This window comes from Sus scrofa, chromosome 17 (assembly GCF_000003025.6).
Source record: "Sus scrofa isolate TJ Tabasco breed Duroc chromosome 17, Sscrofa11.1, whole genome shotgun sequence".
Taxonomy (NCBI): Eukaryota; Metazoa; Chordata; class Mammalia; order Artiodactyla; family Suidae; genus Sus; species Sus scrofa.
In genome coordinates, this window is record NC_010459.5 from 53762644 (window position 1) to 53789268 (window position 26625).

Genomic DNA, 26625 nt, shown 5'->3' on the forward strand with positions numbered 1-26625 from the left:
ACATTAATATGTCTCTGAAAATTTACGGAGGCCATATATCTTGATGTTGCAAAAGGATATGCCAGAAATTGCCTAGGAATGCAGATGCACTGCTCTTTTAGCTGATATGAGAAATGGAGTTCATTATCTGTCATAAGGGTAGTGGGACAAGGTGTTGTCAGGAAGGTGTGAAAAGAGGGTTGTCAGTCTGATGTAAATCAGGAGGGAAATACAGTTTTAAGCTATGTTAGCATCAGGTTTGGTAGAACAGTGGTTAAAAATATGAGATCTGTATTCCAGTTGCTCAGTTTTTAGATTCGTGCTCGTCTTTACTAGCCATTTTTTTTTACACTATAGCCTCTCTAATCTTCAGTTTCTTCATTTGTAAAATAGAGGTACATTTAGAACACAATACTAACTTCTTCGTGTGGCTCACCAGGTTCTGCTTGGTCTGGTCCCTGCCTGGGTCTCTGCCCCCTCTCGCCCTGCTCACTGTGATTCCACCATATTGCCTCTTTTTAGATGCTCCAGTGCAAAAGCTGCTTCCTCCTTCAGGACCCTTGGCCAAGCTGTTGCTTCCTCTTGCATGGAATGCTTCTTCCCCTAGAGGCTCACAGGGAGGGGCTGTTTCTCTTCCTTCATGGACCAGCTTAAAGTTTACCTTCTCACAATAGTTCCAGATCTTAGCATAGGTTCCTCAAAGATGGATCCGAGTAGTTTGTTTGAGAGGTGATCCCAGGAATCAAAAGAGTAGGGAAAGGGGAGGGTTAATTAAAGGCGGATGGTAGTGAGAAGTTTACCGCTGTAGGCAGCTCAAACTCAGTCCTGTTGGAGTGTCTCTAGGAGACTGTGTAAGACCTCTTCAGAGTTGTCCCAGTAATGGAAAAGGAAGCTCGGATGGTTATCCATCAATTCTTTTTTTTTTTTTTTTTGTCTTTTTTTTTTTTTGTTGTTGTTGTTGTTTTTTGTTGTTGTTGTTGCTATTTCTTGGGCCGCTCCCGCGGCATATGGAGGTTCCCAGGCTAGGGGTTGAATCGGAGCTGTAGCCACCGGCCTATGCCAGAGCCACAGCAACGCAGGATCCGAGCCATGTCTGCAACCTACACCACAGCTCACGGCAACGCCGGATCCCAACCCACTGAGCAAGGGCAGGGACCGAACCCGCAACCTCATGGTTCCTAGTCGGATTCGTTAACCACTGCGCCACGACGGGAACTCCTATCCATCAATTCTTATACCCCATTGGTTGAGGGTAATCCCTGGAAGTATTAATTATTTGGCACTTCTGCCTTTGCTATCATGGGCTGAGAGTGATTCTGCATCAGAGAAATCCATATGATAGAGACAGGTGCTAGGGGTAGGAAGCCCTTGGTGGATGAGGGAACTGCTGACCAGGCTTAAGATGGCATCATGGGCTAAGGGAATATTAGTAGGGGTCTGACTGGCCCTACAGGCTTCCTTTCCATTTTCCCTTGTTACTCTATCCTGTTATGAACTGAAAGTTTGTCTCACCTGGAAGTGCATATGTTGAAGCCTTAATCTCCAAAGTGATGATCTTTGGAGGGTGGGGCCTTTGAGGTGATCAGGTTTAGATGATGTTATGAGGGTAGAGCCTTTATGGTAGGATGATTGCCTTTACAAGAAGAGGAAGAGACCATAGCCCTCTCTTTATCTACTATGATTGGACACAGCAAGAAGGGCCTGGCTACAATCCAGGACAAAGCTCTTCACCAGAACTTGGCCATGCTGGCACCCTGGTCTTGGACTTCCAGCCTCCAGAACTGGGAGAAATAAAAGTCTGTTGTATAAGGCACCCAGATGTATCGTGTATTGTTAGAGCAGCCAAAGCAGACTAAGACACTGTCCATTGCTTTGTGTATACTTATCATAATTGGCAATCATACCTTTATTTGTATGTTTATTAAATTATTATGTCATAGGGTCCAGGAGCACAGGATCTGTGTTTGTTTGTTCTTGAATGTTGTCTTTAGTGGTCAGTGAAAGGATGATATTCACAGTATTTCAGAAACAGTGTGGCATTCATTGTGATCACTTAAAAAGTAACCCACCTGGTGTTAGAGTAGATTTCTAGAGTGGAATAGCTTTGTCTAAGATATGAGGTGTTTAAAGTAGGTCAGGTTATCATTAGTAAAAATTTGGAGGTTCTTTGTAAGCCTCAACAGTATAGGTTCAAAGTACCTAATGGGGACAGATTAAATCCTGAGGATCTTACATTTAAGTGTCTTGATAATAAAGAGGAAAGATCTTTTTAAAAAAGCAGTATGAGCAACATGATTTTGATTATTTAAAAAAATGAGTGTGTGTGTATGTGTGGTGTGTGTGTGTGTTTCGGGTTTCACTAAAAGCCCATTTAAAACCTACTTGAGTGCTTTATCATTTAGTTTATAAGTATTCTGAACAGCAGGATAAAACTTCAACTTTTGGAAAGCTTCTACTCTCTCAAGCCAGGATGCATGAGTAAAAAAATGGAAAGAGGAAAACTTCACTTTGACAGATGTAACACCTGCATTGGGAATATGCAGACGGGAATTTCTCCCTAAAAGGTTAACTAGAGACAATAATTACTTTCTCCAGAGATCACCCAAGTGACATGCTGCTGTCTTGATTTCATTGCTGTTTGATGATGTGCATTTCTTGCCACTTATAAATGAAACAAATGAGGTTAGACGGCAAAGATTATGAAAGGAATTAGCAATAATGAGCCCGGTAACAAAAAACATTATTATAGAAAATTGAGTTGACCTTACTTTCATAATTATTCACCTTAATTGTTTTTTGTAGTGTAATTTGAATGAAATTAAATAATACTAATATCCCCCACTGCCACTGACTTAGGAATTTCATGTAAAGCTTAATAACTTTCAGAACTAAAGATTTGGCTGCCATCTTTCTAGAGGTCACTGTTGCTGTTCCAGGAAGCTGCATGACCTCACCATGACCACAGGCCTTTCAGGTAAAGACTATAATTTAGTCCTCAAATACCTTGGGTCTTGTGGCCCTATGGTATAGTAATCAGGGCATCTACTTCCAAACTTCCTGTGACTCACTGTTCCTCTGATCCTGGACCTCATAATTTTTTTCCAATTTGTCCACCAGAATGTTGATCTTGTTAAGTCAGCCATGGTCAATACTTTTGTATAGGGGTGGCAGACTTTTGCAATTAATTGCACAGGCACAATTTGAATTTTAAATTTGAAATTTACCCAGGGCATCCCACACATAAATTGGGATTTGAAAGTGGGTAAGTATAGCACTTTCTAACTTCTTCAAATTTTTGGACAGTAGTAGTACTAAGAAGTTTTGAGCATTTGTCACATACCAGGCACCAAGTTGAGTTATTCACATGCATTATGTCACTTAGTCCTTTCTGTAACCTTATGATGAAAGTACAGTTGTCATCTCTGTTTTTCATATGAGGAAACTGAGATTTAAAAGGTTAAATAAGTAGCCCAGGTCTAACCCTTATGTCTGACACCTGAGGGGTAGGGTAGGGTAGAATCAAAGATGACCAGTGGGAAAAAAATACTGTTTTGGCATTGAATAGCTTGTAGTCCATCTCAGCTCTGTCATTTAACCTCTTTTCATGTAACTAACTTCTCTCAGTTCAAGTTTACATACATAAAGTAGGAATAACACCTAATTCACTGAGTTGCAGTGACTGTTAATTGGAGAACATAGTGAAGTACCTTGAACATTGATGAATAACAGGGCTACTCAGTAAGTGGTCACTTTTCCCCATAACTTATGGGCATTTTCTCTGTAAGGCCTGGAGAGCATTTAGCATGATTCCTGGCCCATTGAAACCAATTAATATCAATATTAGCTAACATTTACTAAGTGTCTACCATATGCTGGGCTCCATACTCGACGCTTCACAGCTGACATCTGTTTAATTCTCACAACTGTCTTAGGCCATAGATAACTATTTTTGTCCTCATTTTAGAGAGATTGGCTGGATAATTTCCACCTTGTATGTGGAGCTGGGATTGAGGCTCAGAGTCCAAGCTTTGGATCAGTCTCATATTGTGTCATCTACTGTAGTTAATTGTGATGTTATTTTTAAACTTTGTGAGTCTGTGATTGGCTTGTAATGTCTCATTTTCATCACATGTGAAGTGATCTCTCTCTCTTTTGAACTCTAATGGCCTCTACTATCTGTCTAATAACAGGCAATAAATTATACCCTTGAGTATAACATAGCCTCCCGTGCTTTTCTGAATTGTGTTTATCACTGCAGCTTTGTTCATTCATTGAGTTTGTCATTCATTCATTGAGCAAACATCATTGCGTGTCTAATACATTCCTGGCACTGTGGGATGTGCTGAAGGGACAGAAGAGAACAGAAGGGACATGTTTTCCATTAAGGGGAGAGCCAGATATCATGGGGACCTCATTTGGAAGAACCTCTTTTGGAAAAGAACATTAAATGACATACACAAAGTTAAATTATGGACTTCAGAATGGGCATGTGCAAGCAATGGGTCTTGAAACTTAAACTCATTTGCTTAATAGTAAATTCTCTACTGGTACCTTTTGTAGTGGATTTGAGAATTTTATATTTGGGTGAAACCCAGATAAAACAGGGAGGCCTCACAGTCCTGGTCACCATCAATAGCTCAAATCCAAATGAAATAGAACATAAGACTGCAGACCTTGAGGAATTATGAAAATCCTTCACTGCAGTTTTCTTGGAAGAAGATAATAGCCGAATTTGCATAGTGTGCTATACATAAAAGTTCCTAAAATTCCTTTTCCCCAGAATATCCCAGTTAGTAAAAGTGTCCTTATCTCTTGCTCTGAGACTCCTCCTCCCCTCAGTCCTCTCCCTGCCCAGGATTCTCCAAACCCCACAAACCCACCCTGACCACCACACACAGACTCTACAATATAGGCTCTTTCTTTTTTGGACGCTTCCTTGGGGAGACACACGTGCTCACCCCACAGAGACACACGCTTCTGAGGATTTCAGTTTTCCATTTAGCTGCCTTACTCAAAATTTCACACTTTTAGGTAGAGTCTAATTTATACTTTTGCAATTTCTGGCACAGTTAAGACCTGCCTCCCTCCCTTCCCTCCTTCCCACATGTTTAGAAAATGAGATAGTGATTTTAAAGTAACAATTACAATGAAGAACAATTGTAATTATATTTAAAAACTTTATTAGTGAGGCTTCAAGTTCTATATTAGATTTAGTTCTTAGATTCAGGTGAAGACTCCAGGATTAATGGAGGTAGGAGTTTCAGAGAAATGAGGTTTTTAAAAGTAAGTAGTAGATGGGAGAACATTATATTAATGTTAATGTAAGTCATTTGGAGGTGGGAACTAGAACAGTCATTCTTCACTCAGGAGAAACAGGACCATATCTGGAGACATTTTTTGTTGTCAGAATTAGGGATTGGTGCAGCACTACTGGCATTGAGTCGGTTGAGGCCTGGGGGGCTGCTTGCTAATAAGCACTTGCCACTCATAGGACCTGCCACAACAAAGAGCTATCCAGCCCAAAATGTCGATTGTGCTCAGATTTTTAGACCTCAAATGAGGGGACATAGAGAAGCAAAGCTTATAGTAAGGAACAAATTAGCTAATTACCTAAATAACTTACCAGTTAACTAACCAACTGACTACTGCTGTGGATCTGTTTTGACTGAATTGACTCAGAATTTTCCCCCCAGTTAATAACTGGTCAAGCTGTGGGTGGGAAAAGCCTGTGAATTTAGTTATTTTATTGCCATCTTTGTTCAGTTAAAATGGCAATGAAGTGTGTGTATTCATGTGTGTGCGTGTCTGTATATGTATGTGTGTGTGTATTACATAGCAAAGAAATAACTTTTTTTTTCTTGACCTGAAACTTTCTGTGTGCTTATGTATCAGGTGAGGATTATCTGGTTCAATTCCTCACTGCAACACTGTAGATATGATTCAGCCCATTCAGAGATGAAAACCTGTGACTTGTCATAGATACTATGGGGCCTGGAGGTGACATAGGCAGATTTCAGTCCAGGCTGTCTCAGTTCAAGCCCTGCCTCTTTGCTAGGATCTCTGAAATATCAGTCACACCACACCCTCTTCAGTCATTTTTTTTGCTCCATCCATGGGATACCTGAATTACTATTTTCCTTATTTTAAAAAAATTAAATAAATTTAACCTCACTCCTCCCAGCATTATCCTGGAATCATGGGTTCAGTGCATTTAGTGTATATTATTTTTCTAATAAATTTCGAGGAATCACTGCTTTAGAACAACAGTGTTAACCAGACCCTTGGTTGGTATCAAATATGAATTTTTCAAATATCAAAATGAATTTTTAATGATCAGACACTATATAGGTGGAAGTTATTGTAATAATTGATTAATTAATCCATGTGAGGGCCACAGAGCATCCTCTAGAAGAGGGCTGAGTGACCAAATGAAGGTAAAGGTAAGGTCAGCAAAATAAAGTGACGGTAAAGAAAAAGATTAAAGGAACATGCTTTTAAGGGGCTCCTGTGATTAAGTGCAATCAAAGGAGAGCTAATGGGTTAACTCATTTCTGCTGAGCACAGTTACATAGTGTTCAGTTTGATAAAGGACCCCGCAGTAACTTTCAGGCAGAGAAATGGGAATTAGTGACAAATTTCTAATTTTTGCAGAAAGGCAAACAGTTCAGCAAAGGGACATATTGTCTGTTCCAAGGCTTTCTGTGAACAAATACGTTTGATAGTTGAGATGACACCCTGAGTGAAACAGGCCCTGATTTTCAGTGTATCCCGGAGTACTTTTATTTTGTTGTCAATAGGTTTAATAATTGATTGGAGGGGAAAACACAGTAGGATAAGAACAATACCAGGGTTATCTCAAGAGTTCTAGAGGAGTGATTTGTGTCAAATAGCTGAGTATTTTTTTTCTTAATTTATATAAGTGCTTTTCACAAGCTAAATTTTCACTGATTTAGGCTCCCCCACCCCCATTTAGCTGGGATAAACCCTTGTGGCAAATCATTTATGAATAAAATTGTCACCCTCTCCAAGGAATGACTCAATCTATGTCTTTGTAGACTTCAGAAATATAAGTGTGGCTGGCATGGTGTAAGGAACATAACTGCCAGAATAAAGGAAAAGGAGATGGCTTCCTCTACCTGGTCGTGATTAATACACTTCTGCAACGTTTCTTGGCCAGGATTTGTAAATGGTGACAGTTATGGCTAATTGAAGTATTTCCTGTAATTCTACAAAATTGCCCTTTGGGGGACATCTAACAATATCTGGAAACAGTAGGGTATCCTGGCTGGGGTGAGGGAGGGGTGCTATTGGCACTGAGTGAGTAGAGGCCCGGAGTGCTGCTAAAAAATTCTGCAGTGCATAGGGCAGCTCTGCACAACAAAGGATTATCCAGCCCCAAATGTTAATAGTGCCACAGTAGAGAAGCCCTGCTCTAGAGGCATCTCATACAAACCTAGAGTAAGAGATAAGTATTCTGTGAGGCTGATAAAACTAAAGATTCTCACTCATTTGTATCACATTTTCCACGGACCTGGGAGATACCATGGCAATATAGTCACGTGGCCATATAGTTTTGTTCAGTTTTTTGTCCAAAGGCAGGTGGCTACTGGCAGTTTGGGGATATGGCTTAAGGGAAAGACCTTAAGAATTCACTTAATTTGGGTTTAATGGAATATACACATGCGGTTCCAGGTTACTATGTGTATAGTTAAGTTACTGCTCGTCTGTTGGTATAGGAATGCCTTCCAGAATATTCTTAATGTCCACTTTTTCATCTCCCCGGCATGATGATGCAAAGGAACACGCTAGAGACTGTAAGGGATATAAATATTTCTTTGGCTCCCAGCACTCTATGTGGATGGTGGAGGGGATACAAGGTTTAAAAATCTATGGATCCAGGGATTCCCTGGTGGCTCAGCTGCTTAAGGTTCTGCTGTGGTCACTGCTATGGTGAGGGTTCTGTCCCTGGCCTGGGGAACTTCCATTTGCTGTGGGCATGGCCAAAAAATAACTCCAAAATCAGAAATCTCTGGAGCCAGAAGCCAGTCTATGGATGAGTTTTCCAATCATCAAATGTATACATTGAAGCAGGGGATTAATTTCTTATTGATGCCATGACAAAATAATTTCCTTCCTGTCTGAAATTTGGTAGTACAATTATAAAAATACCATACATTTTTATTATTTTTTAAAAGTGATGTTAAATAAAATTTATCAGAATTCTTGAATTGTAGGGCATGAACCTGTGGGAATAATACGAAGGTAAATACATCTGTGTCTGGAGTCACATTTTTTATGTATCCAAATTATCAAGCATATGAAACTAATTTCAATTAACTGTATTCAAGAAATTGTTACTTTGTAATGAAAAATCTTATAAGTAAAGTTGCATTCAGACTGAAATGTGGAGAAGTGATTTTTTTTTTTTACAGAGGTGCATCAGGCAGTTAATTAATAAGAGCTATTATGGTATTGTTCTGAATCTGCTGATGCTTATGGTATTTTCAGCTTTTTAAAATTTGTAATTTGTTGTGGTTTCTTGTTTCATAAATGTTTGCTTCTGTACCCAATTTTATATTCTATATTATTGTTCTTAATTAGAATCCCCAAATTGTATAAACCCCAGGCCTTACATAATCAGGATGCTCCTCTGCTTACAGCTTCATTACTCCCTGAACCCAGATGACTCATACTTTTCCATGTCTAAACTAGACCTTTCTTGTAAGCTCTTTGGCATGCTAGATTCCAATCAAATCACAGTGATGTCAGCTTTGGAATACCCAGGATTTCAGAAGCATTTTCAAACTCAGTATGTCTCAAGTCAACCTCATCCTATGCTTCCAACCTAGTGTTCTTTCAATGTTCTTGTGCAGTGAATGGGAAATTACGTATTAGGAAACCTGGAAGTCTAGTATTCATCCTTGGGACCCATCTTTCCCTAATGCTTCTACCTATGGGGTCCTGCTAATTTTTTGTTTCAAATGTCTCCTAAATCCATTTATTCTTTTTATCTCAACCACCAGCACTGTTTCCCTAAGTCCAAGTTATTATCTTTGTTTTCTTGGACTCTGAGAGCCTTCAGGTGCCTATTGTTGCACTCTTGGTCCCCCTTTCAAATGAATCTCTGGCGTCCAGAGTGACTTCTGCAAGGTGCAAATCTATTTTGACAGCTCCTGTGTACAAGACCTTCAATGGCTCTTCAGTGCCCTTAAGGTTATGAAACAATTGAACAAAGACTTTTAAAAACATTTCTCTCTCCAGCTTCATCTTCTGTCTCCCATGACCCTCCCTCCCTCTTTCTGCTTTCTCCTGGTGTAGGGTCTTTGCACACACTCTACCTCTGTCGCCCATACATGGTGCAATCCTGTTTCTTCTTCAGGTTTCTGCACAGGCATCACTTCCTCTGGGAATTCTTCCTTGACTTCCTGAGTAATTCAAATCCTCTCATTACAGAGGATCCATTCAGAGCAGTGGTCACAGATGCAGTCTTACATTGGCATTTGCTTCTCTTCAATGGATGACTCTCCCCTCTCCACTCCTCTAAAAATGATGAGTCCATGAGGGCAGGGGCTAAGTCTGGTTTTGCTCATCCCTGTATCCTTAGCTCATATACAATTTTGCACATAGTTGGTGGTATAAATATCAGCTCAATGAGTGAATTGACACTGGGATGTAGACAGCCACAGAAGATTGTTTCCAAGATAGTTATGGCAAAGACATTTCATCTTGTGACAACTTTGATGGATTTGGGTGGCCCTGAGAGCACAGTTTTGAGCATGATCCTGAAGCTACATTTAGGCTCAGCTGAACAAGACACTAGGCTTGATTCGAAGATTTGTGGTGATGGATCTCAGGCCTTCCTCCTACGCAGATCAGTCCAAAAGAGGAGGTTCTCTCAAATATCTCATTATCATATATGGCCCCCGGGTAGCCGGGATACTGGGGCTGGAGTTTTTATGGGAAGGGAAAGGGATGAAAAAAAGCATTTAAAAATGTTGTTTGTCCTTTCAGGGCTCACTCTTTTAGTGACATCATTTCATTTGTTATTGACTTCCTTCCGTTGCTTCTCTTGCCCAGAACGCCACATGGACATTTTGCGTAGATGGACTTAGGAATGCCTGCATCTATAAGGAAGCTTTCCCACCTTTGGAAAACTTGAGAAGATCATAGTAGGGCCCAAAGGAAAAGTAATGTAGCATCTGCCTCTGGAGTTAGAAAGTGTAGTGGGCTGAATGATGGTCCCAAAGATATCAGGTTCACATTCCTGGAACCTGTAAATGTTGCCTTATTTGGAAAAAAGGGTCTTTGCAGATGTGGTTAAGTTAAGGATCCTGAGATGAGATCACTCTGGATTATCCACTTGTAGACTGTCACGTGTGTATTTGTAAGGAGGGGGGATTTGACAACGTGTGTGCGTACACATAGAGAGAAGCCAATGTGAAGGTGGAGGTAGAGATTGAAGTTATGTGGCCACAAGCCATAGAATTGCCAGCAGACACCAGAAACTGGAAGAGAAAAGGGCAGCCACTCTCACTTAGGGCCTCTGAAAGGACCATGGCCCTGGTGACACTTTGATTTCAGACTTTTGACCTCTAGGACTATGAGAGAATAAATTTCTGTTGTCCTAAGTCATCGAGCTTGTGGTAATTTGTTAATGACTGTCACAGGGAAGTAATACATAAAGAATTTTGTTTTGTTTTGTTTTGTTTTTTAATGCATTCATTTCTCTGTGGCTTTTTTCCTGCTTAGGATGATAAGAACTTAGACAAGATCAGGACTGGCTGTTAAAAAAAGGGGTCAAGGGAGAGTCTGTGGACTTATTCCTTCTAAGGGTTTTGGGCCTAAAATCTTGACTGGTAATAAAGATAGAGTTGCCCAGAGGATTCTGAAGTTAGTAGACACATCTTGGGAACCTAATGCAATTTAGGGTAGGTGGATTCAGCGTTCTGGGTATCTTTAATTTTTCCCACAACAATAAGACCTCATATATGTGAGATCAGTTATTGAACAACTTGAAGCTTTAGATTCTTGGGTGACAAATCAGATAAGTGGTTGGGCATCATTAGGTAGGTGATATTTGGGCAGAGAACTGAATAAGGTGGGAATGCAAAGCCCAGAGGAAGTAAGTCCTAGGCAGAGGGGACTGTAGCCCCAACAATCCTGGATTAAGAACTACTTTGGCTTATTTAAGGAATTGCAAGAAAGCTGGAAAAGCTGGTCCTCAGTGAAGCTGTTATATTATTTGGTGCACATAGGTTTGTGATTATTGCATTTTCTTTGGAAAATACATCTTATATCCTTATATTCCTTTTTATCCTGCTGTTACTTTAAGCTTAAATTCTACCTTGTCTGGTATTTACAGTGACTTTCCCAGTTGGTTAATCTTTACCCATCCCTTTATTTTAAAAATTACTTTGTTTAATTTGTGTTTTTTTCTAAATAACAGATATCTAGGATAAATTATATCCCACCTCTCCTATTTAAGAGGGCAGGGAAATGTGAATTCCATTTAGAAAGATTTCCATCAAAATTTCTAGTATAAAAATGTCTTGGTACTAAGGAGACACTTCCATTATCTGAACATAATTTACATATACAAAATAACTCATTTCTTTACGAGTTTAGGTAATTGAGATATTACTGCGTATGTCATTCAACATCTTGAAATTTTAGCATCTTTCTTAATATACATGAGTTTTTAAAAATAAAATCACAGCTCCATTGATCCATAAAGAGTTCAGTTAAAACTTATAGAATGCTGGCAAAAATTAATTCAACTAATCACAGTATTGGTCTTGATTTATGTCTATAGTCACACTCTCACTGTAGCTTGTGTTTTGAGTTGATCCAACAATATCAATGGATTTACCTTGATTTAGCAAGACTTTTTCAGTGGCATTTATGACCAATCTGACACTCCTGGGAGTCCTAGCCTATGACTCTGGGAAGGAAGCATCAAGTTTCAGCCCATGAGGGAATTGAGCCCCTAACCTTGGCCTCATTAGCACCATGTTATAGCCAATTGTGCTAACTGGTCACACATTGCAAGAAAGTTGGAGACATGGAAAAGAGGTCAGAGCATATTATTCTTGATTTTAATTTATTTGTTTTGATATGACAGAGAAATCATTAGATGTGATGTTGATGGAGCTTGGTTAGAGTTTTAACTCTTCTCTTTTTTTTTGTCTTTTTGCCTTTTCTAGAGCCACTCCCGTGGCATATGGAGGTTCCCAGGCTAGGGGTCTAATCAGAGCTGTAGCCGCCGGCCTATGCCGCAGCCACAGCAATGCCGGATCCAAGCCGAGGCTATGACCTACACCATAGCTCACGGCAATGCTGGATCCTTAACCCACTAAGCGAGGCCAGGGATCAAACCCATATCCTCATGGACATTATGTCATGTTCTTAACCTGCTGAGCCACAACAGGAACTCATGGAAAAATATTTTTAAAATATCAGTGCATGACCTCACCCACCTCCTCAGCAGTCACTCTTCAGAACATTGTTTGAAACGATCTCCAGGAGAGCAGGGAGGACTGTTACTATGTTAAGGGGCAGGGTGGACTGTGTATTTGGTACCTGTGGTTGTGAATGTGTATGCTTGTGGAGGTGGCTGGTAGAGTTTTGCAAAGTTGTGGACGTGTGTGGCTATATGTGTGCTGGTGTCAGGTTATTCTGCTCTGGTGACCAGATCGACCATTCTGACCTTGCCAGATGCTGCCCCTCGCTCCTGACATCAGGCACGGGAATATTTCAGGTAGAGCAGCACGTGGTCATAAATATTCTATGGATCGATAAGTTCGTATCATTGTACGGTGAACCGATGATGTAGGTGACTGTAGCACTTTTTCCCCAGCTGGATTTTTCCTCTCTTTCTCCATCCTCTAACACCTACTGAGACATAACTAACATAATTAGGGCACCATCCAATTGCAAAGTGAAATATTAATGTGATAAAAATAAATGATCAACAGAGCAGAGCCACATTAGTCAAGCATTTTAGTCTGTTAAGCCTTTGGTCTGCTAAGCACACAGAGTGAAGGTAGATTCAGTATCCCACCTCTCTGTGTACTCAAGAGAGTACAGTACAGGAGTCAGGAGAACAAATGTTAGAGATGGACCACTGGTCTTTAAATCCTTGCCTTCTAGCTGTACACCTTGGAACCCTAAACCTTTCAAAACCTCAGCGTCCTCATCTGTAAAGTGGATCATAATTGCTGCCATCTCAAAAGCTTGCTGTTGGGATTAAATGGCATAAAACAAGTGAAAAATTTAGCCTGATATAATGTAGCCGGAAAGTGCTTAAAAGAGCTCAGTAGATTCCTGTTAATCAACATCAACATTGAAAGGACAACTGAGTTTCTGTTGCTACCACCTAAGAGAAGGAGTGTGTCTCACTCACAGACTGTGAGCCCTTTAAACATTTTTTTTATTTTTTAATTTTAATAAGTATAGTTGTTGTGAGATATATATATATATGTAAGTTGTTGTGTGTGTGTGTGTATATATATATATATATATATATATAGTTACAGTGTTGTACCAATTTCTGCTATACAGCAAAATGACCCAGTAATACATATACATACATCCCTTTTCTTATATTATCTCCTATGATGTTCTGTCACAAGCGATTGTATATACTTCCCAGTGCTATATGACGGGACCTCATTTCTTATCCATTCTAAATGTAATAGTTTGCATATACTAATCCCAAACTCCCAGTCCATCCCACTCCCTCCCCTTCCTCCTTGGCAACCACAAGTCTGTTCTCTATGTTTGTAAGTCTGTTTCTGTTCTATAGATTGGTTCATTTGTGCCATATTTTAGATTCCACATATTAGTGACCTCATATGGTGTTTGTCTTTCTCCTTCTGACATACTTAGTATGATAATCTCTAGCTGCATCCATGTTGCTGCAAATGGCATTTTTTCATTCTTTTTTATAGCTGAGTAGTATTTCTTTGTATATATTACCACATCTTTTTAATCCATTCATCTGTTGATGGACATTTAGGTTGCTTCCATGTCTTGGCTATTGTGAATAGTGCTGAAATGAACATAGGGGTGCATGCATCTTTTTGAATTATAGTTTTGTGCTGATATATGTCTGGGAGTGGAATTGCTGGATCATATGGTAGTTCTATATTTATTTTCCTGTGGAACCTCCATACTGTTTTCCATAGTGGTTGTACCAATTTACATTACCACCAACAGTGTAGGAGGATTCCCTTTTCTCCACATCCTCTCCAGCATTTGTTATTTGTAGACTTATTAATGATGGCCATTCTGACTGGTGTAAGATGGTACCTCATTTTATTTTGATTTGCATTTCTCTAATAATTAGTGATGTTATTAGCAACAACACTGGATCCTTAACTAACTGAACAAGGCCAGGGATCAAACCTGCATCCTCATGGATATTAGTTGGGTTTGTAACCCGCTGAGCCACAATGGGAACTCCTCTATCCCACCTTTTGATCAGGGCTGATGCTTAACTTCTCTGAACTGCTCTCTTTTCAGAGAGACTTTGACCCCCATAAATAGTGTTTACTCAGAATATGAAACAACTTTACAGCAGTAGATGGACCACATATCATGAGATATTAATTTTGTTTCAGCAATGAATATACTGTGTTAATTTCTTTTAAGATGTTTGTATCTTTCAAATATAATAGGCAAGGTCTCCTCCCAACGTCAGCCTTGGTCGTGTTCCAAGGATTTCTCAACCCCAGGCTCTACCTTTTAATTCCATATCAAATTGTCCTGCCTTATCCTGAATCAATGATGTTGACCTCTCATGGAATCTCTAGAACCAATTTCTCTGTTTTTAATATTCAGTCTCTGTTGACCTCTTCCAGATGTTAATGCAGCTTGTATATTCTCCAGGCTAAGCTATTTTTTTCCCTTTAAGCATTTCCGATTTATTCATTCTACCGCCAAAATTTATTTTCTTCTTTATCTCTCACAACCCCTATGGTTCACATTAATCACCTTTGTCCATGCATGTGTCTTGTGATTTCCCCGTCCTCATTTGCACTGTCGCTTCCTCTTCCTCACTTAGCCTCTCTGCATTTTGAGTACAAGTGTCTTGGCCTCATTGTCTTTTTCATCAGCAATGGTAACATTTTAATTAATATGATTACTGTTGCTTCCGCCATAACAACAACAACAACAACAAAACCTCCTAACACATACATCCATGTAATCAATACAGAGCAGTGATTCTTGGTCAGGGGATAGTTTGCCCACCAAGGGATAGATGTAAATGTTAGGATACACTTTTAGTATTCACAGTGGTGGGGTGTTTCTGGCACCTAGTACATAGAGTTCAGGAACACTGCTAAACATCAGTGAACAGGAAAAGCCCCCCAAACAAAGAGCTACCTAGTCCCAAATATCAATAGCATGGAGGCTGAAAAACTCTATGTCTTAAAAAGCTGAAACAAAAGACAAAGCAGTCATAGCACAGTTAATAAAATAATAACAACTAACATTTATTGGTCATTTATCACCTGGCAGGTACTGTGTCAACAGCTTTCCCAACCTTGTCTCATTTGATTGTCATAATTACTTCGTGAGATAGGACTATTACGATTCCCATTGCAAATGGTAACACTGAAGCCCAGAGAAGTTAGGTATATAATCAAGCTCACACAGCTGATTAAGGGCCAAGTTGAGATACAAACTCACGCAGCCAATGGGAAGGGCTTCTTTATTTTGAACCTCTCCGATGAACACTGATGCATCACACACTGCGGAGCAAGGATGGTTAATTTAGGGTCTTTTGAATAGGATTTAGGAGATCTCTAAACCTCCTGGAAATATGTGTAATATTTTCATGAGTATGCACTTTTTCTGGGCTAAGGGGATATGCCTTAAATGGTCAAATCTCTCAAAGGATTTGGTGGCATGCAGTTCATGGGAAATTCATGAATATCTTATTCTTAACTTTGAGGGAAAGAAGAGGGTTGGACCCTGGATAAGACTGCCTTCCTGGAAAGGTATGATTCATTGCTAATGGGCTCAAAAATGCTGACTCTGCCCAACCCGCTTTGGTTGAACTTAAATTGTGGGGCAGCGTTGGATTTCCAGACTGTTAAACAAAGGGCACAGCGTGAATTTGTTGAAATCTTAAGAAAAGGAGTGACCTCAGCTAATTGAGTCATATGTGACTGGGAAATGTAATGGCTTTATGTACAGACTGGTTTCACAGCTGTGGCATATTTGACCTTTATATCAGATATCTGTGTCATCAGCTAGGTTTGCCTGGGCTTCATTGATACTGGCCTCTGTGATTCCCATTGTCCCTGAGTTAGTGGCTTACCGAGTTCCATAAGTATTCACATGTTTGCTTATCTGTATTCATACCTTCATTCTGGTTACCTCTAGCTTTGCTAGCTTAGGAGTCACATCAACATGTCCTGAAATTTTCTAATTAATTATTTCTAGAGTCTAGGACATTTTAAATGTCTACCTGCTATCTAGCAACTTTGATCCATTTTTTTCTTTGTTGTAATCAGGTGTTGAATCTCTATTTTATTTATTGATGATCTTGTTGGCTGCGATGATGATGGTAATCATTTCCTTTCTAATCCTTACTCCTCCTATTTGCTTGCCTTTTCTTAAAGCATGGGCTGGGACCTTCAGAGCATGTTGGGGCATGCTTGTTGTATTGCTAGCTTTGATAACAATTCTAAAGTCTCAACAGGAAAATGATGTTTGCTCTTTGTGTTTACCTTGTTAAAGAATTTCCTTCACACTGCTATTTTGCCAAGTTCCTCATATTAAAAAAAAAAAACATGAAGAATTGTTGAATTTTATCCATTTTGCATCTATTACAGACATCAAGTGGTTTTAAAAATTACATTTCTAAGTTGACTTTGCTTTTCTCTGCCTTGATCCATGATGCTCTGGTTTCTCAGTCTAACTCCCGGAGGACAATCATATTTACAGGACTTTGAGGTGAGAGATGCTCGCTCTCATCACCCATGGGCAGCCTATAGCTACATTTAACATGCTCTTAGAAATACATTGGATGAAATGTAATAGGTACTCAAAATACTGCTAACATGACCTACTTAGACATAAGGTAGAGGAGAAAAAATATTTATCATTTTCCATAAATATATATGTCTCCAGATGTACCTATTCACAGGGAGTCTGAACAAAACAGTATTACAACATGTTCTGTGAGGTCTCCAGGGTCATAAATCAAAGGAACTCAACCCACAGTGTGTCTTTTTCAGTGGTCTATCTTTAGTCCTTGAATCTGCCTGTGACCAAAAAAAAAGGGGGGGAGGGGAGCAGAATCATTTTCTTTTATGATAATGTTAATTTTTCTAACATCAGAGTACTAGCAGTCCTTGCTTTGTATGGTTCTGCTATGCATTAATTTTAGTTACTGTGTTTTAGTTAAATAACATCAGTCCCTCCAAACACGATTCAGGGGAGTACCATGGTATATTAACTGAGTGACTGCATAAAATACAAACCCCATAGCTGGCTCTTTAGCCCATGAGTCGCTATATGAATAGCAGATGTACACCTCTGGCAGCGATCCATCGGATGTGCCTTCCCCAGTCTGTACTAGTCCTTGTGCATCTGTGTTCAGTCCACAAACAGACAGCAAAGTGTGTGGTTGTGTTGCCTCCTTGACTTCCAGTGATAACCCTCTGAACATTTCCTAAAAACGAACAAAGAAGGAATTGGTTAACAAAGATAAAAGTTAACAAAGGAACATCAAGTGATACAGGAGGTGAAATTCTTAATGAACATGGTGGAATTATCACAGAAGTATCTGACAGAAATGTTGATGCTGCCTCTGTGAGAGACTCTAAATGCTCAGCCTGAGAGTGGATACGTTATCAAAAAATGAGGAAAACCTGACAAGAAGGATGAAGATGTCCCAGATAAAGTGAAGCTGGCAAAAATCTTCACATTTAGGAGATCTCAGAGATAGTGCACATTGAAAGTACTAAGGTCAAAATATTAGAAGCTGATGCCGGCTTAGAATTAAGTATGACAATTTACCAAGGCATGGAAAAGATGTTCTCTTTGTATTGCAAATTTTCGCTGTTATATAGTGAAAAGAATAGCAGTATGCAAACTACTTAAGTTTTCACAAAACAATCAATTCTTTGATTTTCAGTGTTTCCAATGATGAAAATATATATACTAAATAAATTCTAGTTATACCATTTTTCATTCCTCTATGCATTTATAACCGACAGTAAGACGGCTTTAAAGTTTTGATCAACACTTTTAAAGGTCATGATACGACTGGAATTTTTACCACTGATTATTAATATCAGTTTGCACAGTTTCAGATTGCATAGTCATTTTTATGGTCCCACATTTCTGTGGATAGTGAGGACTGCCTATACCCCATTTGCTTATTGAAGAGGATTTGGAAAATAGACCAAGAGAAAAAACAAACACATAACTCCATCCCTCAAAGGCACTTGTTAGTCTATAAATGTATTTCTTTCTGGTAGACAGATAGGTGTAACTTTATACTTGTTTGTTTTACGTAGTTGTAATTCTTAAAGAATTTTATTTCCTTTTTAAATAGACTCTATTTATTTATTTTTGTTATTGACCGCACCCATGGCAGGTGGAAGTTCCCGGGCCAGGAATTGAACCTACTCCATAGTAGCGACCCAAGCTGCAGATCCTTAACCCACTGCACCACAAGAGATCTCCCTTAAACTTTATTTTTCTAGAACACTTTTAAGTTCATAGCACAATTAAGTGGAAGGTATAGAGATTTTCCATAAACATCCCTGGAAAACCCATAGCCTCCTGCATTATCAGTGCACCAGACAGGTATTTTTGCTGCAGCCAGTGAGCCTGTATAGACATCATTGTCACCTAAAGTCCGTAGTTTGCATTGGGGTTCACTCTTGATAATGTACATTCTGTGGGTTTTGACAAATGTGTAATGATACGTATCTACCATTATAGTGTCATACAGAATAGTTTCACTGCCCTAAATATCTACAGTGCTCAACTGATTCACTCCTCCTTTCCATCTAATCGCTGGCAACCACTGATCTTTTTATGGTCTCCATAGTTTTGCTATTTCCTGTTCTTTTTTCTCCTTAGGATTGATTTCAAAAGTACAGCTACTGGGTCATAAGTCTCAAACTGGGAGCCAGTGTAGTGACTCCCACTCAGATCAGTTTTTTTGGCCAGCTCACTTGTTACCTAAACAATGTTTTGTTTTTAATGGAGTCTTCACATACAGGTATAAATTTAATAATACAAGTATACAACTATACATTTAATAAATTTATAATTTGTTTTTATACAAGTATAAAATTCCTATTTTTCTTGAAAAGTCAGGAGTCCTATTAATACCGTGTTCATGTTTTTATACAAGTATAAAATCCTATTTTTCTTGAAAAGTCAGGAGTCCTATTAATACCGTGTTCATGTTCCTACATGTTGACAGGAAACTGGATCTGAGTGGCTGCTGTTCCTTTAGAGAGATAGCATTCCCTTGCTCCATGAGCATTTGATTTTAGTTTTTCCTAGATAGGATTTTCAAGTGATTTTTTAAAATGTAGTAGCAAAGGACATTTAAAAAACCTTGTAAACAACTCAGTTTAATAAATTTAAAGTTAAAAAAAGCTCTGATGTAGCCACTCAGTGCATTATTATACAGACTAAAACAACTGTTGATAAAACCTGTATCTTCACATGGAAAATTCATATTTAAACCAATCAGCAAATTTCATTACCCCTTGTGATAGGAGCTTCTGGAATGTCTCCCATGAACCCCACCTCCTGCTAGTCACTGCTTTGTGTAATTCCTTCCACTTGAGCATGGCTGGCCTGCACCTTGCTACTAATTTACTATTTAATGAATAAAATATGGCAAAAGTGATATTTAAAAGGTTGTCCCTTCTGAGATTAGGATCAAAGGCTGTGGATTCCATCTCTCTGTCTCTCTCTTGTTTGCTTGTTCTGATGAGATTGGCCATCCTGTTATGAATTGCCCTAAGGAGAGGCGCATGTAACAAAGAAGAGAGAATGGCTTCTGCCTAGTAGCCCTCAGTCCAACAACCCACAAGGAACTGAATCTTACCCAAGTGATTCTGGAGTAGATCCTACCCCAGTTGGATGACAAGTTGTCTAGACCCCTGACCAACACCTTGACTGCAGCCTGTGAGAGACCCTGAGCTGGAGGACCTGGTCAAGCCTTGCTTGGATCCTTGACCCATTGAAATTTTGACATCATAAATGCATGTTGTTTTAAGCTGCGAAGTTTGGGGATATAATTTGTTACATAGCAGTCGATAGCTAACATACACTGGTAACAATTAATGGTTCAAGATTGTGCATATGAGCAGTTTGAGCCAATAGTAGGCAGATTTTTGACTGTCTTAACCTGATGGGGGTGGAAAGGAGGGGGGGAAAGGAGGAAAGAGAGAGAGAGAGAGAGAGAGAGTGTGTGTGTGTGTGTGTGTGTGTGTGTGTGTGTGTGTGTGTGTTGGAGCTGTTATCATCTTGTAACTTTGTGGAGAGACCCCATTCTCAAAGAAAGCTAACACAAACCAGAAAGCAAAGCTGAGAGCTGAAGGGATACCAGCTTTTGATTACATCATATGAGTACCTTCATCCCACTGTGTCTGAAGCCAGCTATCTACCCTTAACGTATATGGGTCAGTGGATTCCCTTTTTTTGTCAAGCAGTTTCTATTTTTTTTGCAACCCAAAGAGATTTACCTGATGCAAATTGTAAACGGCTAATGCCAGAACTGCAGCAGTCCAAAGTAGGGCTCCTCACTCTAAACAGATACTCCACCTTTTGTTTCATCTGACACAGTTTGGAGCATCTGTTGATAGCTTTACAGGAAAGAGGAGGAGATATTTGTATAAAGTTTGTGAGCACAGGTTAAAAAAGCAATTAGAAACTAAGTAAATACAAAAACATCTTCAATCAATGAAACATTTTGTAAGTTGGAATATTGTTTGTTTTTATGATGGTGCATGTATATCTTCATATAGAAAACGTCACTCTCATTAGGCTGTGTCACACAAAATAACAAACACACCTTTTTCAATCTGGTTATAAATATGCGGAATGGAGTTTATTTCACCAAAGCATTACACGCTTCCAACTGATAGTATATCAATAAAAGCTCTCACTCCAAGATGTCATTAAAACCACATTTGTTCATTTCTATTTATTATTAGGAAAAAAACAAAAAACAAATGAAAAAAGTGGATTTGAGTCGTATTTCCTGTGAGTTCATCATTTGCTGGCACATAACACTTGTGAATTTTATTCAATTCATTTAAAATGATTTCTAACATGCAGCCAGAAAGTTAAGGGTGGCAAGGAATTCAAAATGATCAGCAGGCATCCAGGATTTCTCAGGAGACGGAGTTAGAATCACAGCTAAGGTATGTTCTCCTTAAGGAACTATATCTTAGAAAAATTATCGCTAATGAACCAGATTTTTTCCTAATAAATTCAGCTCATTTGTGTTTTGAAATCAGTAGACTCAAATGACCTTCTTAAGATAAGGTTTTTTTTTTTTTTCTCTCTTTCTTAAGAATAGGTCAGCTATAGGCCAGGATCTGTGGTGCTCATTTCAGATGCTCTCAGAATTTGTTATCTTTTCTTATTTATTTCATAACTATATGATCACAGAGAAGTCAGCTGGGCTAAAGTGATGAGTACTGATGTAAATCTTCACCCAGAGTTTGGATAAAACCTTTCAGAGTTTGAGCATACCCAGATAATTTTCAGAAGAGGAATTAGAAAAGAAAACCCAGCAAAACCTAAAACAAAACAAGGTGAAAAAAGGTTTGTGCTTCCTTAAAAATTCCCCAATTGTCTCTGGAGACTGAAATGCTATAAAAACCATTTTCTTTACAATGATTCTGCCTTTTTGAAGATAGCCTTCTAGCAATCATATTTTAGCAGGTAACCTGTTTGCCTATAATTTTAACTTAACTAGAGAGAGGGTTACTGGCCTGGGGGTTAGTATCAGGTCGCATCAGTGAACCAATCTGAATGACCCTGCCCACCACCACTACCCCCACAGCTGGTAACACTCCCCATGAGCCATGCCTTTGTGGAAGCTACTTGGACCCTTTCACACTCCATTTCTCCCTCCTCTTCCGGGTGTTTGGAAAGCTCAGTAGTATACTTCCCAGATTTCCCTGTCAGAGTTCAGGGTTAAGGATAGGCTCTATTCATCAGGTGCCCTGGGGAGAGCTCTGGAAGGTGGGGGTGGGGCAGAGATACCTCCTGTGAACTTGACAGTTCACTGCTAACAAAACAAGCAGGTCCTCCATAGGGTGACTCCTTGTCAGCCAGTCTCCATGTTCCAGTGTTTGGTTGCCACTTTGGTGGAGATAACAGCAGCAAAAACAGCAAATGCAGAAAAATCAGTGCCATGACCATCAAACCAAGTCTTTCTTGATAGGCAGCTTCTGAGTCCCTTTTATAAGACCCTTCTTGTATCCATGTTCTTGCTCCATAATGATGCCCACAGAGTTACTGGTGCATCCATCTTTGTCCAGGACGGCTCCAGCTTTAACACTGAAAGTCCTCCATCCTGGGAAAACCAGAATGTTAGCCACCCTAAGATACAGCCATTCTGGATGGGGCATTCTGTCTACCCCCACCCTGTTTGTAGGCCGAACATGAAACTTGCTTTGATCAGTGAGGATACTAGCAAATATTACCCAAGGAGCCTCTCCTTTGCTCCTCTATCTCTACCAGGAAAATATCCAGGCTAGCTTGCTGGAGAATCACACATTTGGTTCAGGTGCAGCAGCCAACAGCAAGACAGAGAGTGAATGAACCTCACATGACTGACTAGAAAAACTGTCCAGTGCAGCCCAGCCAAGTCCAAATCTCTGATCTGCATACCCTTGATTTAAATAAATGCTCCTTGTTTTAAGCCGATGGGTGTGTGTTTCAACATTATCATAATAATGGCTAACCGGTACATACCTACTACCTAAATTAACTAATTTTTATTCTTGAAATATATGTAGTGATTTCCTTCAAATCATTGCATTGATACAGAACTTTGCAAAGACTGGCTCCTTGCAGTTGTTAAAACCATCTGATGAGGAAGTGTGATTAGCTGCTCCCATTCTACAGATGAGGTTCATGGATGCTAAGTAAAGCATCCAAGTGCATTCAACAGGAAGTGTCAGAGCTGGAAAGCAAACCAGGTCTGCTGGGCTGCAGAGAAACCACGTTCTTAACTGTCAGACCCCACTGACTGACCAGTTAAGTTACATCTAGAAGAAAGGAAATACGAGCACGTTTTTTGCTGGAAAGAATCTAGAAGAAGACAGGTTTACAAGGTCTTCGTTGGCTGGGAGCTATAACGGAGGTGCAGCTTGCATGCAGAGAATCTGAAGCTGTGAGCATGCCTGCCCATCCCAGAGCTGAATTCTTGAAGGGTTGCGTAGTGTGTTCGTCTTCGACCAGTATGATTGGATTTGGCCCCATCTTCAGATGTACTCATCTCTTCCACAACAGCATATGAAACGAAAATCTCAAGTAAAGACCCACTCCTCTGAACAAAGGGAACACGTCTCATTCAAGCCCTTCTTTGTTTGATTTATAACCAATTCTCTTTTAACATGTGGACCCAACAAACAGGAGATCGCTGACTAGCTTGAACAATGAACTTGTTAGTTAACAGAATTAACAGTGTGTTGTTTCACTGCAATGACAGTAATAAAACAGGAGACGTGAAGCCGATATAGTCACAACTGAATCGTAATGGATGAGATATTTACAGCAAAGCTGTTAAAACATTGAATAAAATATGGGAAGAGCAGAAGCAGATGTGTTTTTATTCTTCTAGTTGAAGCTTGTAAGGTAAAAAGATGGTTTGAGTAATAATCACAGGTTCTGATTCACAATGCATTAATAAATATTCATATGGTACCAGCCGCTGAAACTTTCCAGATACAGAAACAAAGTGAGAAAGCCTGTTCTTGCCTTACACTTTGCTAAGTTTAGATTTCCTTACACACATGTCAGTATCTCCATTAGGTTCTTGTAAAAGTTCTCTTTTATTTTCTACAGCCTCCCAAGTCTTGCTGGAGAAACACTCATCTTTCCTTTTTTTTTTTTTTTCCCAGTGTCACAGTATTTCCCCCACTCAAACCAGAAGAAGTAGAAAGAAACGGTGGTCTATTAATAAAGAAAAGACCTGTAATTTAAGTACAAGATAGAGGTGGAAGGAAATGAGCGTTTCTCTTTTGAATTAGATACAGGTAAATGAGCTTTATATCTCACTGGAAATCCACAATCCCAAATGAATTCGAACGGTGGGATGCTTGATTTCGCAAGATCAGGCAAAACACATTTATAAGCTTTCCCCTTTCTTTTGTTATTATCTTGTCTTTGTTTTCAAAGGAACAGTGGCGTTTTGGAGGGCACAGGGGAAGGCTGCTTTACCCAGATCTGAAACAACTGGGGAAACATAACTGAAGACATGAGTGTGTCAGGACGCTGCGTCCAGATTATGTTTCCCTGCATTTTAGAAAAGCAGCTGTTGGGAGAAGGGAGGGGGCAGCTTGGCACAGACCTGGCTTGGATTTTATGGGGGAAGGAAGGAAGGGAGACAGGAGTGCACTGCAGGGGCCTGGACCCCTCTCACTGCAGCGGCCCCAGCCCTCCCCGTGTGAACGCCTGGTTGGGATCTGGAGTCTCCTTTATGGATGACCAGGAGCACTGCAATGGGTAGCACCACGGGGCTCACTGAGGTTGCTATGACATCCTTTGTTCCCCACTTCCCTGCTTTTATTGGCGTGTATACTGCCTTGGCTTGTGTGCAGCACTGCAAAGCTTCGTGATGTGTTTTCATTGTCCCTCTGTTTTATTAGTGCCTGCGTCCTTTTGTCTCCTTGCACGTCACCGCGTCCTTTCTCTAGGTCTGCTTGGAATCTTTCATTTGGGCTCCATCCTTTGCTTTCCCTCCAATTATCTTTGTTGGCTCCAAATGGGGTTTTGTTGTTACTTTTTACCGCCTGCTTCCCAGCCCTGCCCTTGTTATTATTGTTCTTTCAATGAAGGCTGTTTGCACAGACTTACATTACAGTTTTCATTTTCTTGCTTTGCCAGTATCTTCCCTGAAAATCTGAAGTTGGTGTTCTGGGCAGTTGTCTGTGGCCCAGAGTTGTAAGAAATGCTTCTGAGGGTGGGACCAGTCAGGGAGGAGAGGCCCAAGGCTGGTGCTCAATGAGGAAGCTTTTTTTTTTTTTTTTTTTTTTTTTTTTGTATTTTTAGGGTCGCACCTATGGCATATGGAGGTCGAATCAGAGCTGTAGCTGCCGGCCTACAAAACAGCCACAGCAATACCAGATCCAAGCTGTGTCTGCGACCTACACCACAGCTCACAGCAATGCCGGATCCTTAACTCACTGAGCCATGCCAGGAATCGAACCTGTGACCTCATGGATACTAGTCAGATTCGTTTCCACTGAGCCATGAAGGAACCCCAGGAAGCTGCTTCTTACCAAAGGTCCCAACCTCCCTCCCAAGAGACAATTGTTTCCTGAAGGACTTTGCTTGTGCACAAATACTGCAGCCAGCAGACCTCTCAGGTCAAGAGGCTCAGGCCGTTTCCATTTTGGGGTACCCAGTCTGTTACGTCCTCAATGAACACATACCAAAGGAGGGTTATAAAAATTGTGATATATTTCAAATGTATACACTTACAAAATAATGCTGCTCACACAAATCTCAGGCTATATAATTGTGCCATATGCAGGAAAACTAGCAGATTTATAAACAGTATTTGGTATGAACTACTGATAGCCTTGTAAATAAAATTTACCAACAAAACGCAGGCAGGTAAGGTGATATCCTAGAAAGTAAGTGACAGTTGAGAACTCCTATCAGTTGGTTTATTGGCTAAATCCTGAAGGAGTTGGTTGGTTCCCTGTCATACTCTGATTCTCTTCTTATTCTATGCACGATTAACAAGGCATTTATTCTCAATGGGGGAAAATAGGAAATTCAGAAGGCACATTTTTTTTTCCTGGTAACTTTAGCAGAGGAATTAATTATTACTATGCAGTCATTTTTTTTTTTTTTTTTTTGGAAGACTGTTTGGAATGTGGTTCTTGTCTCTTTTCCCTTCAGATTTTTTTTTTTTCTTTGAAATTGGACAGCCTAAATGTTAGCTTTACTGGAGCTGAACATACTGTAACACTTAACCCAGGTGAAAAATGACTGCTTGCCAGTGACTTTTACGTCTATATTAAGACTAGGCTGGTTATATAGCACAGTTAAATATAATACATTCAAATGCGGAGAGAGTGGTAGAGCTAGGCGTCAGTGACATGCTTTTGAAAATGCAAAGGTTGTGAAAAGTGAGCCAGGTATGTCTATGAGAAATTTGTGCAAATAAAAATGTAGTTATTACTTTGTGAGGTGTCTGTACTGGACTGGACTGGATTCTGTTCTGGGATTTGTTATTCATTAGCTAAAAGAATGTTCAGCTATAGGTAAAGGCTTGTTTTTTTTTTTTTTTCCTAGGTTATTGGCTAATGAATAGAGCCAGTCTCTAATAAGTAATGATGTATCCGGTAAATTGAATAAATAAATGATTCAATATGGTTGGCATAAACTAGGTTAGAATTTTGTCCCAGT

At 39.7% G+C, this 26625-nt stretch overlaps 1 long non-coding RNA gene across 2 annotated transcripts in view; it reads left to right on the forward strand.

Annotated features, from left to right (window-relative positions):
* The window catches only part of LOC102158953, an 87333-nt gene that overhangs the window by 57473 nt on the left and 3235 nt on the right, over nt 1-26625 (forward strand). The window contains exon 3 of one of the 2 annotated variants that reach the window (XR_002340042.1): nt 24108-24242. The exons of the other annotated variant lie outside the window; for it this stretch is intronic. This is a non-coding gene — a long non-coding RNA (uncharacterized LOC102158953). The remainder of the gene's footprint in view (nt 1-24107; nt 24243-26625) is intronic. 2 annotated transcript variants of the gene reach the window in all.